Genomic DNA, 15095 nt, shown 5'->3' on the forward strand with positions numbered 1-15095 from the left:
TCTTTTAGCAGTTCCCTGAAAGACCAGCATGAATCATGTGGATCACTGTCTTATTACTCTTCTTTCTCACATCCAGAATCCGGATCATTATATCTGTGCTCAGACAAAAAATGCCAGCATTGTACCTGCAGAAAACAAGGCTGCTAAAATTGTATGTCTTGAATAGATGCATACAGTGTCATTTTACCCCCTGCATTTTGTCTACACATTGGCTGTGTTGCATCCATTTCTTTACTGATTAAATCAAATGGATGCAGTTTTTGTGTACAGAGAAGACTATAATTCTTACTTAGGAAGATGCCATCTTAATTTACCATGTCATCTGGATGATCAATGCTGTGGAGTGCATTTACTCAACAGCTGTGTCTGTGCAAGAAAAACAGTGATACTTTTAACACACTTAACTAATGCCCATTAAGGTCTCACTTTATATTATCTTCCAAGTGATTTTACCCAGTTTAGGATGCTAGTGCATGTGTCTGCCACTGTGGTAGAGCCTTTACAACAACTAGCTGCTGTTATGAATTTATTTTGTTTGCCTTTACTAAGATGAGGAGAGTTACTGGGGAGGAGGACAGTGAAGGTACTCTTGCTGCTTCCTTGTGTAATGCATGTCCTGCATGACAGTAAAGGGGAAGAAGCTGGCTCTCTCTGCAGTCTCTTTTCTCCTCCCACAGCACAGCACAGCATGGCTGCACAACCATTCTGCTTTTGGGATTCCCCATTGCTGGTTAGATGGTACAGGCCCCTTATAAAGATCTGTGCCTCTGTTCCCAGCACAGATGCAGCCAGTGGCACTGCACAGCCCTGGGAGGAGACGATGGTAACAAAACTGTGATTGTATACATAACTACTGTTTCAAATGTTCATATCCTGGCTTCCAACATCTCTATTTTTATGTCCTTGTTTATATTTAATAGCAGTTACAGTGGTTAACTGGCTTTATTTTGGAAACCTTGACATTTCTCTTGCCAATACTGAAGCTGTGAAGATCAGAAACAAAGATGTGCCTTTTTACTCTGTTTCTTCTGATAGCTTTTGTCATTTGGCAACTGTTGTCCTGTTAGACTTTGTGGAATTTGGGCAGGATTCTGATATCCTACAAAGTGACACACACAATTATGAGAATGCAGGAGCAGGTTTGGGGCCTTTTTTCTGATACACCATGCTAAGTGCATGCATGAGAAATCAATGTCTGTCTGTTATTATGTGAGCAAACAGCTGCAGGAACTTCTAGTGAGTGCTTTTAAATATCTGTAAGATAAAAATCACAATAGTATTTACGTAAAGCAAAATGTAAAGCACAGGCTCTCCTTCTGCAAGTCTCCCAGGCTCTAGAAGAGAATGATCAAATCTGGACCAAGCACTGTTACACTTATAGTTCCACTGAATTTAAATCAGAAATAAGAAGAAATTTTGGATTCTTCTACAAGCTGTTTCATGATAATTACTATTTCCACAGTCTCTTTTCAATCCCAGCCCAGTATTTAAAAATAATTGTAATTTCTAGATTAAATTATACATGGGACTTGATATTTCATTCTCTGCCTCAAAGGCATATTTTTGGAATCTCATAACCTTTGAGAGAAGCTATCCCATGGTCAGGATGCATTGCAGTTCACTGCATTTTATATTGTTATTTTTCCTTCTAGGTGCACAGGTAGTCACATTGCATTTCCAAATTAGCAGTGAGCATCTCCCCAACCCATTTAGTTTTACTGCTCTGTTTGGGAAATGGCCTCCCCTTCCTGCAAGTAAAATATCCTCATTCTGCTCAGAACAAACGAACTGCCAAATGTAGGTAGGCCAGCTAGCTTTGTCCTTCTGTCTAGTGGAAGTGCTCCTGTGCTACCATTTGGGCCCTACTGCCTGAGCATCATATGTGCTCTGGGGCTCCTCAGGAGCTAGGATGCTGCAGGAAAGCTCCTCTGAAACCTTCTCTGTGCCTCCCAGCCCCCATGGATAGCCTGGACCATCTCCACTCCTTTCCTTGGACCACCCCTGTACTTGTCCAACAGAGCCATATGGCTTGGCCCTTGCACCACAACTCTGCACCTGTGTGTGTGCCATACCTGCCCAGACCCGTTCAGTACCATCTGGCCATGCTGCCCTCTGGTTTACAGTGACATACCCTCATCGCCTCCCAGCCCAGTCCCTCCACCTGGCCCTGGGATGCCATCTGTAAACAGTTTGGCCTTGTCACAGTCTTCCTCCACACTTGGGAGGCCACAGCTACAAGCCAAGCCTTTCTTGCTTCTGTTAACCAGGAGGATCAGCCACCTTGCTTCCCAGAAGGAAGAGTGACCCTGTTCTCCATATTGTCTGGAAAGTAAAAGGAGAGCACTACAGAGTCTGTTTTCAAGTGAAGGCCTGAATGGGTCATCTCAGAATGGACTGTGAGGGCACAGGGGTGCTGGCTATTCCCAGGGAATAGTTCAACAGTCTGCTGCAGCATGATCAGAAGGGTGGTAACCAGTGATGTCGGGTAGGTAGAGGTGTGTAGGTTGTGGGTTATATGTGGTACAAATGTGCTGATGTCACACGAGGACTAGAAAAGCTTCACATGATATTCTGCTGATGCTGGGGGGAAAATGTGCCTTATTTGCTTTGCCATGCAGATGTGTCCAAGAGACCTGGGGACCAAACAGTATGTAGGGGCAGCCCCTGTGCAGCTACCTTGATAAACTGTAACAGATGAATGATGTGATAGTATACAGTTCATACTTAGTGAGTACCTGTTGTCTTGAATCCTTATTAAAGCACTGTTTCCCACAGCATGTGCTATTTTAACAGTCATTGTGAAAGCCATGCTTCTTAATATACTATCACAAATAGAATGACACCCTCCTCTTTAGAAATCATAATTGATAAATATGACAAAACATGGTTATTGCTATTTATAAGTGGAATACTTTTAAAAGTACTCTCAGTCTTACATTGATTGGGTTAAATGACTTGCTGATTAAGACATCTACATGAAATATTAAACCACCATTATCTGTCTCCTGTCAAGAGTCAGAATTCTGCACAGAGTAAGTAACAGCCATTCTGCTGTTTTAAAGCAGAATATAAACATAGTAACTCAAAGCCAGAGGTATGTTTGAATGATAATTCACACATAACTTCTGAAAAAAGGAATTTTAATATGCTTGGGATGGAATTAGACACATCTGATACATTAGTAGATAGACTGGAGTGCTTCCTGAGACTGTTCAAATATTGCTGCTTTTGCTGAAATTCCAAAAATGAAACTACTCTGCCAACTATTTCTGCTCTTACAGATACCCCTTTTTTACTTTATGAATTATGTCCATCTTGTAACTATAAATACACTTCTAAAGCCTTCCCTGAGTCCATTTCCACATAGTGACCTATGAACACATTGTTGGAAACCAGAGCCAAGGGCTGTGAAACTGGGACAAGTTTTAAAAGTGAACATTACAGTTGTTCTAAGTTACTTCATTCTTTTTTTTTGTCTGAGAGCCCTCTACTCAGCATGCATTTCAGAATACTGAAATAGCCATCTTAGTTATTTTAAATATGTAGATTTCTATTACTAGGAAAATTAGGGCTAGAATTTTCTTTGAGCCTGGTTGAAAGCTCATTAAAGTCTTTGCAGCTATTTCACTGAGTTTATAATGAGGCACTTTATGTTCCTCTGAACTTCACACTAAAAGCAGTAGTATTATAATACAAGATCTGCCTGCAAATCCCAAACCTAAGACAGTATTTCCTGAATGGGGTAATAGCAAATGAACTGCTGTTCAAAATAATTCAGCTGAGAGTTTAGGCAGGATATGATCCGGAAATACTGGATAAACAAGAGAGTAGCAGAAGTTTTAATATAACTCTGATCATTGCACTGAAGATACATTTTGGCAGCTGTGGTAATGGATGTGGCCTAGGAGGCTTCTCCTCTGTTGGCATAGAGAGGGACCAGGAGGGAGGTTGTAAAGAGGAATGTAACAGAAGTCACATTGTAATAAGCCCAGGCTGTAACTTGCTCTTTTAATTTTTGTCAACTTCCCATATAGTGAGTCTGTACAGTCACAGAATCTGATAAATAACTTCTCAACATTGCATATTAACTTGAAGACTTCATAAAGTTGCCATGGTTTTTATACAGGGCTTTTTCACCTCGTTTTCAGGATTCAATTACAAAGATGTCTATTTGCATGCCCTGAAGATACATACTTATCTATATAGTACAATATACTCCAAAAAAAAAGCTTTTGTAGTTTTTTAAGCTTTATCTCTGATGTGAGAAAACTCAGCTATATTCATAATTAATTGTCTTGATCAAACCCAAACTCTTTACAATTAAGAAACAAACAGAAGGTATGGCATATCAAACAGACTTTCTGCTGCTGTGATCTTACCTAAATACAAGCTCCTCAGTACTTCTACATTAATAGTAATAAAGTGCTCTTTTGCTTTCTTTGCTTGTTTTTAAAATGTTATTATATTTTCCTGTACACAAACCTCTGGTGATTTACAAACCAACATTGACAAAGTTTTACATAACTGTTTGTGTCAAGTATATGGACAAGGGGATGTATGTCCATCTGACTTAATGAACTTATAACTGCTGAGGTAGCAATTGCCTACCAGGCAGAACAGTAAGGGGTTGTGGGGAAGGGAAGGCAGTTAGAAATCCTGCCTGGTATGTAGTTATGTACTTACACAATGGCAATGACATTGACAACTGAGAGATGCTGTTCATTTTTCAAGTGTATTTGCTTTTCATTGCAAAGGTTTTTGGTGAAGATGTCTTCACTTGGACCTTTGTACTGACTTCCACATGGCCAGATGACTTTGAAACACAGAAGTGGTGAGAGTTGGCTACTGAAACCTTTTCCTTTTTGTGAGGATGCTGAAACGGTGTTCAGTTGAGGAAGGTGACTTTCCCCATGTTATGCTACCTGTGTCCCTCCCTAGAACACGGGAGTCACAAATTTGAAGATGGAGTATGCCCGAAAGGATTATTGTCACTAATTCCCCACATAAACATTGCTCAGGTCTCTAATAATGTGCTGTAGATGTGGGTGTGAGCTTGATGCTAGTCACAGAGGTGATAAGGACAAGCAGGGTGTGACACAGCTAGGAGACCAGAACATGGCACTCTACAAGTCTAGTGCCATATCCCACTCATCGGTAACTCTTTGCCAGCACAGGACAGGCACATTGGTTGATAGTCGTAGCTAGGCTTTTCTATGCCCTCTCCTCTACAGGGATACACTAAGGTTACCAGGGTAATACCTGGAACAGGGAACTTGAAATTACTATCTTGGTCTTCTCTCTGTCATTTTGGCACTATAATGTGAACTGAATCATCAGTCTGGGTTAAGCAGAGCTATGATAATTTATGTCTGTTGTATGTAGATCCTTTCCATCATCTGCTGAAGGCCAGGTTATTGCTACAGATTTCTTCCTCTTCCACTAAATTACAATTCATCACCAGACTAAGGAAGAAATCTGTTATGGTTTTGTTGCTCATAGCATATTTTCATATATTAATACTTCCTGTGTGTGATGCAGATGGCAACCCTCCAAGGCAATACATTGTTCTTAAGAAGGTCAGTGCTATAATACATGGTGATGTTTTCCTATACTAATCTGCTTACTTCTTATTTTTTAATTCTGTGAGACTTAAGCTCAGTAACACAGACATGAGAAGAGAGATGTCAGATCCTCCTGAAGGGAACAAAGATATAGGCTTGACTATCATCTTTTTATTGTGAGATGAATTAGACTAATGCAAGATAAAATACAAGCATAAAGAGCAAGGTTAATTAATTACTACTGACAATCAATCCAGTATTTGTTAATTGATAACATTTATTATGGTGGTTACCTGAGGAGCAGCTAAGAATGGAGACTCATGTGCCAGGCAGATAGTGCTACCCCAACAGCTGCCTCTCTCTGCTTCCATGGCAGATGACAATAACACTCCTTAGTGGTGAGACCGCAAACAGGGGACAACTGTGGGAGGCTGGGTAAGAAGCTGCTTTCTTCTGACAGAAGCTGTGTTGTAACTGCTGGCGCAGGCCTGGCCAAGGAGAGCAGGACTAAGCAACAAACGTGGGTGTTTTCATCCTGGTGCCTGTGGACAGAAGCTTAGCAATAGGAAAACAGTCGTCTTCATCATGTAACGTGGGAAATTCTCGTAGCTGGAAGATTTAAAGAACTTGTAACAGAGCAACAGTTCTAGAGGCAGGGGGGCAAGTGACAATATTTAGCCAGGGAGACCTTCTGAATATCCTTCTGTTGCAAAATATTTTATCTCGGGACTCAACATTACTTTGGGTTTACTGTTAAAACAGCAATAGGTTTTAATGGCTAATGGGTTTAATTTTATCTATATTCTTACTGTCATCTTACTGTTTTATTGGCAATTCTAAAAGTTTCGTTGACACTGACAAAGATGAGTGGAATGTCTTGATTTGTGGCAGAGACTAAATTCATATTATACATAAAATACACTTTTGTTCTGCCTGAAAGACAACACTAGAGAATCCTCTTTAAGTATCACTGACAACTGTAATTCAAAAGAGCCTGTGAAACAAGCCAAAAACCATGAATCAACAGCTCAAACAACAAAGAGTTAATAAAAGTAATTTTTCTTCTTTTAGATTTTTAGTGTTGAAATAAATCAAGCTGCTCCAATTAATTCCATTATTCTTCTAAAATTTAAATGGAAATAATGTTAGTTACTGTTTGTTGAAACAGTGCACTGAGTTCCTAAATTTGTTGAAACTTGTGGCATGAGTACTGTATCTTTGTAGGAAAGGCCAAGAAACCAAAATATCTCTGTAGGATGGAAATAAAAACTCTGTGGCAAGTTGAGCAACAACACACAGATACCTTTCACCTCATGTTTATGGACCATTGTTTTTGTAGTTATGAGAGTCTAAGGGCAAGGACAAGATTAACTTTATAGGTAAAGGCAAGATGTTTTATTCAAACAACCATCTTAGCTGGAAAAAGAAAGCATTACATCTTGTGTACTCAAAAATGCCTCTGCTTTCTCAATTTCTAATAGTGGATTTAAGAAAAAAATGTTACTTTTTCCTATAAACCCCATTTTTGTCTGAAATTCAGACATTAAGGATCATTTCAATTTTGCAAGTGTTACGGAAGACACAATTTTCTACCAAAGGCTACAATACAAAGATGAGATCAAAATAATAAATGGAGATCAGGCTTAAATTATTCTACAGCTCAGAACTATACAATTTAATCTCTTATATGTTGGTGTTTCAGTTGCTATATATGGGATAAGCAGAATATTTTGTTATTGAAAGAAATGTGTCACCTGGAAATGAAACGTTCAGAAAATCATGCATATATTGGCTGTATTTCCGCAGTGAAGCTTTTAGCATAGAGCTAATGAAGTGCTTGGGGTCCTAGGGAATAAAAGGTGCTATATAAATGTAAGAGATTATCATTAAAAAGTTCTTCCCTCCAGGCATTTGGGATTTTGCTGTGTTACAAGGAGGCATTTGCAGTCTTTCATTCCAAATGCTTCAGCTTAGACCTGCTCCAACTCTCCCTCTGCAGCTTCAGCTACAAAAATGTTTATATGAAGAAACCGTTTCTAAATGGGTTTCAGTTAATCATATTTTGCTGCCAACATGAAAGAGCCTGCCTTGGTTTAAGCTTTTTATAACCATGTTGAAGACCAAGAGGAACTGGGTACTAACGTTTTCTCAAGAGGTTTTCAAATGCTGTTGTAATCATTATTAGGCCTTGTCTGCATTGGTGGAGACAGGACATTGGTGGAATACAGGACACAGCTAGAATTCCTGGAAACAAAAAGCCAGCTGAGCAGTATCTGGCTTCATTTTCAGAACTCATGTTGTATCGTCCTTTACTGGTCACACACTTCCTTTCACAATCTTCGATTTCATGCACTCCAATTTTGTGTAATTTTGTATGTATTTCTCAAGTCTTCCCAATCCAACATGCAGCCTTTAAGATTGTCTACCAGCTTTCACACATTGTAATCTTAAATGGCAAAACTGGTGGAATTTGAATCAAAATGAGTTCTGACACCACTAGATGTAATCTTTTACCACAATGTCATTTTGATGGAAAGCTGCAGCTATGTGCTCCATGAATTAACACCAAATGTGGCTTTTTCTTTGGATCCACATACTCTGTGGATCATAAGCATTTTTTGAAGTCTACTACTGCTTATGGAACTGGGCCTTTTAGCTCAAGTAGTAAGGTGAGGGATTAAACTAAGGTATCTTTAAACTCTTAATAAGATTGTGAGATTTGGCAGCATTAGAAGTAAAGTTCAGATTTCTTTATGCTGAGCATTTTACTTTTTTATTTGTTTACAAACAGATGTGAAATATAGTAAAACACTGCATCTTCTTCTGTAAGTTAATGCTTTTATAGAATTTGGTGGTTTCCTTCAACTATTGCAGAATTGAAGAATTGTTGCATAAAAATGATCTTCTGAGGGACAAAATATGTGTAAGCGTGATGAGCTTTAAACTTATTTGGTATAGTAAAATGCATGATATTCAGGAAGAAGTATAGGGGTAGAGTGAATACTTGCTTTTTCATGTTTCTATTGTTTGTATTTTGGCTAACATATGATCAAAAACCTTAGAAGAAATCTGTGCATTGCACGAAGTGATAATGTTTCTTGTGTTTAATTAAGTGCTGTGCAAAACTGTCCATATGTGCTCCAGAATACCAGAACTTGATTTTATAAATGTATCTTTTCAGAAAACAAGCTTAATTCTCAGAAGAATAACATTAGCACTCATTAGGGGATTGAGTGTGTTAGGGTACTGTTAATGAAATTCATAGCCTTTTGCCTATGGGCTATCAGTTTGAATTCAGTCAAACTCAGTGGAGATTAAAAATTGGCCTATTTAATGGCCTTTTAGTCATCTCTAATGAGATGAGTTTGGTGGGTCTCAGTCACATTACATAAACCACTCACATCACCTTTTTCTAACTAGAAAGCTCTCCAGAGAAACCCAAATATTTCATGAATTGTGGGGAAAATTAGTATCTGGTACCATGAAAATAAATGAACCAAGAAACAAAGAAAAGCAAAAGCTGTGATTCAAACTAACAAAGATGTTACTTTTCAATGTGGAATTTATAGTGCAATATAAAGTTTATAAGTTAACAAATTAGCTGAGCATGTGACATATGTTGCCATACAGCTATTCAGAATGTATCATGACAGGGACTCCCAAAGGAGATATCTACACCTGTGCCTGAGATCACACAAACACATGAAATGTTTAAATGTCTCTGGGATTTATGTCTATCAGGAAAAACCAGGATCAGAACAGCTATCTGGATAGTAACTGCAGTTATAGAAATGACGTTGGAAACAGTGATTACCTGCTCTGCCTCCATTACCTCACAGCAGAGCAAATGTTTCTAAACTTTTCTTAGGGATATTTAACTTAGTCTTAAAAATACATTAATGATGTTTCCAGAACCCTCTAGAGGATATACCCCCTCCACTTACCTATGTCATACAAAAACTTTTCCTTATGTCTAACCTAAATTTCTTTCAGTTAATTTTTGCCCCGTCTGCAGTGCTTTGAGAACAAGGTCTTACTCTCCCCATAGTCTTTCCTTCTCTGGACTAAAAAATCTCAAGCATTCCTATTCTCAATTAGGGTCATGTCTTCTAAAAACATTGTTATTTTTTTCCCCTGCCTTGTATTCCCTTCTGTTGGACTTTTATGAAAACAGTTTTTCTTGAAATGCAGAGCCCAAATAGAGTCTTACAGATAAGGCCTTACCAGTATTAAGTAAGAGAAGAACTTCTCCGTATGGCCTAGATATAACAGCTGTTTACACATCTCTCCTGTACTGCAGCTTTTTCCCACAATGGTGTGACATTGTTGATGCATATTCAGTTTGTTACGTTCTCTGATTCCCATCCCCTTTTCTGAAGACCCAGTGTTTGTCTGTTCAAAGTCTTGCCATTGTGCAGTTCTTACTTTCCTGCTTAAATGTTGAAGTTGGCACTTGTAGTTATTCCATTACATCCTGTTTCTGCAACCAGTTTGTCAGGAGCATTTTGAATTCTTTTCTTGTCTTGTCACATGCTTCCAGCTCTGCCGGTCTGGAATTCCTGGCAGATCCCTTCAATGTAAACTGTACTCTGTCATTCACACTATTAGACTTGGTACCAAACTCCAGACATACCCACTTACAAGGAACTGTATTTGCTGTATCCTATTGTTCATCACAATGAAGCACGGCTGATGTAGTTTTGCAGTCATTTCATTATGCTATTTCATTTGCTTGCTCAATTAAGAGTTCTCTGAGATGGTGTCAAAAGCCTTACCTAAGTCAAGTCACAACACATAACACTGCTACTTCCATCCAAGGCTCGTTACACTGTCACAGTGTAACAGGATGAGTGTGGCTTGATATGCTTTTCTTGACAAATACATGTTGGCTGTGACTTACCAGTTCATTAGCTACCATGTACTTAAAGATGTGTGATTATTTGCTTCATTACTTTTCTGGGAGTAGAGGCTGGAATGATTGACAGCTCTTGGCTCTACCTATTCCCCCCTTTTGAATTCTATGTGCTGTGTTTCTCCTTTTCCGTTCTCCTGAAATCTCAGTTGTCTTTGAGATCTTGGTGATGATTGCTCATACCGCTAACTCTAGTGTGAAATCCTTCGGGCTCAGCAAATCTAGAAAAAGTATACAGTTTATCAGAGCAGTTTCTACACATTTTTTCCCTCAGTCGGGGTTTGCCGTCAGTAACGTTAATAAAAAATGCATCGAACGCTTCTCCTTCTCCAGTGTCCCCTTATGGCTTCCCCCTCCGAGCGGACCGAGTGTCCATCTCGCCTCCTCTCCGCTCTCCGGTTCCCTGTTCCCCTCCCGCACGGCTTTCCGGGCAGCCCGCCTCTCTCCGCGGCCTCTGCACAGCTCCCGCGGCACCTGACCTAGTTCTGCCCACTGTGTGGGAAAGGCACTGCCGAGGGACGCTCCGGCAGCCAGCTCCCTACCGCGCAGGAGCGGGGACAGGAGGGGAGGGGAGGGCAGGCCAGGCCCCGCAGGGCGGCACTTCCCTCTCCCCCGGCGCCGTGCCGGTTCCGACCCGCCGGGGACCGTGCTGTGGGCGCAGGCGCGCAGCTGTGACAGCCACCCGCCACCGGCGCGGAAAGAACTCACGCATGCGTGCTACGCACCCTCCCCTTTCCCGGAACGCGTGTGCGTGCGGGATTCTCTGTGTGTGTTAGCAGTGTGGGGCGGACAGCGTGCGCGGTGACGTCACGCCGCTGCGCGCAAGACGTAACCCCGGCGTGACGCATACCCGTGAGCCCCGTGAGTTTCCCGTTACGCTGCTTCTATTATTTTTACACCCCTCCCCTCCTCCCCCTGCCGGACGCCGGGAGTGGGGGGGGGAGAGAAGGAAGGACGGGGGGCGCGAGCGGCGCCGCGGCGCGCGGCGGCGGCGGGGGCTGTTTGCGGGAGGGGCGGGCCTGGGCCGCCCTAGCGGCGATAGTCGGGGAGGGCGGTTCAAGGCCTCCATCCTGCCGCACCGGGGAACATGGCGGCCGCCTACCGACCCTCTGCGGCACCGCCGCTCGGCCGCAGCCGCCCGCGCCGCGGTAAGTGGCCGGGATGTGGCGGCGCGGCCGAGGGTAGAATGGATAAGAGAGAGAGAACGAGGCGCTTCGCGCCACCGCTGCCATCCCCGCCCCGGCACTCCTCATTGACTCCCTTCGTACTCGTCGTCGTCCGTCGCCCTCTCCCCAAGCCGACGAGCGGCCTTCCCGGTGCCCCGTCCGTGCAGGACACAAAGGGCCGTGCCGAGGAGGTTTTTGTTCGGTCACATGAAACGGCGCAGCCAGTGAGCGCGGAGTTGGGAGGGGGAAGCGGGGCCGCCGCCATTGCCAGGCGCGGAGTTGTTGGGTAGTCCGGTGCCGCCGCGGAGGGGCCTAGGGCGCGGGGAGGCCCGGGGCCGGGCCGCCAGCAGCGCGGGGCAGCGGGGACCCAGGTAATGCCGCGCCTGTCGCCGCGGCAGGAGGATGCCGTTGCCCCAGGATGATGGCCGGGGTTACCCTGGGGGGCTCCGGGAGGCGTCGGTCCCCTCCCGTCGTCTGCCCCGGTGTGTCAGGATGGCACGACGGGTCCTCCTGGGCGGACCTGTGATCTGCTCCTCGCCGCTTTGCTGCCGTTCGCGTCGCTAGAGCTGGTCGTCACTCACAATGCCAACTCGGGCTCACGGTCCCCTCGGGAAAGGCTGCCTGCTGCTGTTCTTGGGCAGGGGAAACGTGCGGTGTTCTCCCTCCCCCTTCGTTCCCTTCCTTCTTGGCATGAAATAGGATGGCTCTGAAGTGCATGGTGGTGTTAAAAACGGCTGGCAAGCTCCTCTCCCGCCGTAGGGCTGGCCGGTGTGCCCTACGCACCGGGGCAGTGCTGCTGCCTGTAGGGCGCGGGACTCTCGGTGCCGAGGTGCTTTAAAACAGCGAAGGAAAAGTTAACTGTTCAGGTATCCGAAGCCGTTTGTTCGGGCTCCCATCTGCTTCAGGGTCTGGCGGGTTTTCTGACAAAGTTTGTGTTACACTAGGTTGCAGTAATGACCAATATCATTTATCTGAAATCTGTAAAGTTTTTTCCTTCTTTTTACAGCTTATATGTAACCTTTAGTGTGCTGGAAATACTTGTGTCGCGGTAGTGTGGGCTGTAAACTGACAAGGTTGTAATGAAAACCGAGCATGTTATATCAAAATAGGTTTCTCTCAATGTACATAACTCTGTCCCTTTAAGCAAAATCTCATTGGAAGTGATATCCTGATTCCTGCCTCCCCTCCCTCCCTTTCTAGCACATAATTTAATTATGAAGATTGTGTCATGGAACTTAGATTTCAGACACATATGGGGAATGAATGTGCACCAGATTTTAGAGTAAGAAGCCATTTCACATTGTATGAACTACTGAATGAACACATGGGACAAAGGCACTTACAAGACTGATAAGCATCTTTGGAATTGTACTTTTTACTGAGAGCTCCAGCAATATATTGTTGGGTTTTTTGTGTAAGTGGCAAAATAATTTTTAATTCCCATTATAAAACAGATCTTTAAGTTGAAGATTCCTCACAGTTGAGTGTGAATTGCTTCAGATTTCTGGTAACTTAATGTGATTCTTCTGCATAGAATTCTTCATTACCTGCCTGGTGCAAGACAGGTGATTTGAGGGCAGAATAAATGGACTGATTAGGTAATGTAAAATAGATCTAGAAAGCTTTTAGTGGGTCACTTATATGCAGAGAAAATGCAGCAGTTTTCTTACTTGAGAGGAGTTTAAGTAGAGTGCATGGAGGAGCAGTGCAGTGTGACAATCCTATTACGCTGACTTACAGTCAGAGCTGATGCTGCAAACCTGTCCATTGTAACTGCAGGGGATGTGGTGCAGAGTTATACAAGAATTGCAACAAGAATTGAAATTAATAATCCTCAATGTATTATCTTAAAACAGTTTCTTCTGCTGTCAGGCATTTATTCAAATAGATTTAATAATAAAATCTATCCAAGGAGCAGGAGTTCTGTGGAGTAAAAAGTTGTTCATGTCACCAAAGAAAATTTGCCTTTTAGAGATACATTTGTTTTCTCTAATCTGTATGGTATCTTGTGTATATATAATTAAAACAATATCTTTGGCCAGTATTATTATATCAAAATCAGAGCTAAGATGTACTACTCTGACCCTTTTTTTTTTCCCTCCCAAAGTGCAATGAAGTCCAGAATCTGTTTCATACTGAACAGCACTAGAAGGGATGTGCCTAACAAAACATGTATGAAAGTTCCTGAGTGAGTGCTAAAGGAGTATTGTTGTCTTGAAATCTCAACAGGTGACCTGGCTGGTGGGAGGAAAAAGCACAGATCACTGGGAGCATCCTTGTGAGGTTATTTACTACAGCAACAATTGATTGAAATGGGAGTATCAGCAATTAGTTAAACAACAGGCAATGCCTTCCACTTTAAAGTAACAGTGCAGGCTGAAATTCAGTATGGACACTGAATTCAAGGTTTGTCAGTGGGTTTTCTTGTGGAATAGTTGGTGCTTATACTTGCAAGTATTAGCAGAACCTACTAGCACGTATGCTGTTTTCTTTTTTTTATTCACACCTTTTTAAGTCACTTCTGGAGAAAATAGCACTGCAAAAGAGAGCGAAATTCTCCATGGTAATAAAACACACACATGCTCACACTGTTACTGATTTCAAATGCTTTCAGGCTTTGTACCAATCTGCAAAAGATCTGAGAACTCCAGACTGGAAGAAACACAGACTAGTGTCACTTGCTGTGAAGTTTCACGTGAAGTTGGTTTGAATTAAAGGTCTCTGAACAGTTGCTGACTGGCTGTGTGTGTTTGGGTAGGCAATAACTCACTTTCCACAAGTTTTTACATTTAAAACCAGCTTTTTGTCATCAACACAGTTCCAGTGATGCAGCTTTTAGAGGACTGCCTTAAGATACTCGTTTTATTCCATTATTGTAATACCAAGTGCACCTCACTAATGTTACAGTTATTTTAAGGCTGATTGAATTAGTTCCCTGTGTGCTCTGGTTTGTGAGTGTACTGCACTATGTATTCAGAGATGGGGAGGAAAATCATTTAATAAAATTAGGTTACATCTGAACAATTTTGCACTCACTTCAGTTGACTTTGAGACTGATTTCAGTTGGCATAGCCTCCAAAGCTCAATTCCGTCAGATGAAAATAGCGTCCACCCAACTTAAAAGTGTAAAGAAATCCCTGGTGAAATAAACCAAAACATGTCTGTCTTCTCTAAAAATATGTCGGTTTATCTTCTTGAGCACTCTAAATATAAACTGATTTTTGATAGTTAACATTTTTCCTTGATGCTTCTTTTCCTCCCCCCCCCCCCCCGTGTAGAGGCAAACTTCATATAGCTACTGGAAAAAAAGCATAAGCTACCCAAGGAAACTGTGAATGTTGGTCATTCTGGATGACATACATAAAGATACTGTCTAGGTTAAAGAATTTCATGTAGTTGGTAGTATCAGGAAATAGTATCCTTTTCATGCTTAATTAAAACCCAGCCAAACAAATC

General features: G+C 42.1%; 1 protein-coding gene and 1 long non-coding RNA gene across 6 annotated transcripts in view; one reads left to right on the forward strand and one right to left on the reverse strand.

Moving 5' to 3' along the window:
• ZNF644 (zinc finger protein 644) overlaps nt 1-15095 on the forward strand; it is a 77418-nt gene that overhangs the window by 13545 nt on the left and 48778 nt on the right. For 3 of the 5 annotated variants that reach the window (XM_031053515.2, XM_031053519.2, XM_031053518.2), the window contains exon 1: nt 11277-11334. The exons of 1 other annotated variant lie outside the window; for it this stretch is intronic. The gene's annotated coding sequence lies outside the window, so the exon portion shown is untranslated. Of the gene's footprint in view, nt 1-11276; nt 11335-11520; nt 11622-15095 lie in introns of those variants that run through there. One more of the 5 variants, XM_031053516.2, reaches the window with a different exon arrangement.
• On the reverse strand, nt 5789-11251 carry LOC115947301 (uncharacterized). The gene is made up of 3 exons (XR_004081247.2): nt 11199-11251; nt 9786-10694; nt 5789-6103 (listed from the first exon to the last, which is right to left on the reverse strand). It is a non-coding gene; the product is annotated as an uncharacterized lncRNA (long non-coding RNA).

This window comes from Melopsittacus undulatus, chromosome 6 (genome assembly GCF_012275295.1).
Source record: "Melopsittacus undulatus isolate bMelUnd1 chromosome 6, bMelUnd1.mat.Z, whole genome shotgun sequence".
In the NCBI taxonomy this organism is placed as follows: domain Eukaryota; kingdom Metazoa; phylum Chordata; class Aves; order Psittaciformes; family Psittaculidae; genus Melopsittacus; species Melopsittacus undulatus.